The sequence below is a fragment of the Myotis brandtii genome, unplaced genomic scaffold (genome assembly GCF_000412655.1).
Source record: "Myotis brandtii unplaced genomic scaffold, ASM41265v1 scaffold178, whole genome shotgun sequence".
NCBI classification, from domain to species: domain Eukaryota; kingdom Metazoa; phylum Chordata; class Mammalia; order Chiroptera; family Vespertilionidae; genus Myotis; species Myotis brandtii.
The window spans coordinates 61,872-63,053 of record NW_005356599.1 but is presented as its reverse complement, the minus strand read 5'-3'; the positions used below and the strand labels follow the sequence as shown (position 1 = coordinate 63,053).

At 46.3% G+C, this 1,182-nt stretch overlaps 1 protein-coding gene across 1 annotated transcript in view; it reads left to right on the top strand.

Annotated features, from left to right (window-relative positions):
- EML2 (echinoderm microtubule associated protein like 2) overlaps nt 1–297 on the top strand; it is a 24,366-nt gene extending 24,069 nt beyond the window's left edge. Inside the window, exon 20 of the mRNA XM_014537382.1 lies at nt 16–297. The gene's annotated coding sequence lies outside the window, so the exon portion shown is untranslated. The remainder of the gene's footprint in view (nt 1–15) is intronic.
- Nucleotides 298–1,182: the final 885 nt, after the last annotated feature.

Genomic DNA, 1,182 nt, shown 5'->3' with positions numbered 1-1,182 from the left:
AAGGGGGGGGGGGGGCGGGGTCCCAGAGACATGGGGCCGAGGGAGAGTCAGGTGGCAGGGCTGGAATTCTATTTTCGGGAGATGTCTATTGCCGAGTAGAGTAATATATACCCAGAGTATGTCTATAGCAGAGAGGGTTATGGCATTGGGAGGGTGGACCGACAGACAGAAGTCTCTATTTATCAGGGTGGGAAGAGGGGTCACATTGTTTTGGGGGAGCCATTAGGGTGCTTGGTTTGGGGTGTTTTTTAAGTTTATTCTTTTATACCATCCAGAAATAAAGACATGTGCACTGAGGTGGTGTGTCATGGATTGTGTCTACAGGCCGGTGTGAATGAGGGATGTGTGTGTGCATGGATTACAGTGTTTGATGAGGGACCGTTATTACTTAGGTCTTTATTGTATACAAGTGACAGAAACCAAGCTTGCTCTAACTTAGGCCAAAAGAGAACTCAATTGACCCTCAAATAAACAAGTAAGTGCCTCTGGGCTTCAGGGCCATTGAACCAAGAATTTGAGGGCCACTGGGACATTCCCATTATACCTTCTCTTACCTGCCAGTCATCATTTGTCTCTGGGGTCAGCATTCTCCACACCACAGAAACATTGCACCCAGCAGCTGCAAAGCTCACATCAACCAGCCTTGGGTCCCAAGGCTAAAAATCCCAGGGAAAGATTGTGATTGGCTCATCTACAGATCAATCAAATTGACTTGTTGGATGGTCTATTGTGATTGGCTCCACTTAGGTGAAGTACCAGTGCTAGACCAATGATTGTGATCAGGGAGGTGGAGTTGTATAAAATCATGGAAGCCTCCACCTATTTCACAAGATTGAAATGAGGCAAGAAATGTTTTCAGATTTCAGAGAAGTGGGCCTACGACAAAAGATGCCTGTGAGTTAGGGTATGAGGATTCTCGGTGGCAAGAGACAGAAACCCAACTCCACTCAGCATTAAACAATGAAAAGTTGCTAGGTCCTGGAACTGGGTAGCCTAGGAGGGACCCAGCTGGGCCAGCTCAAATGTCATCAGGAATTTCTCAACTCAGTATCTGTAACCTTGAGCAAATATTTAACTTTTTATTGGTGTTTAACATACAGCAGAGACATGCACTCATAAGCTAGTCTGCTGGATTCACAACCCATCCATGCAGCCAGCTCCCAGCTGGAGAAATGTCACAAG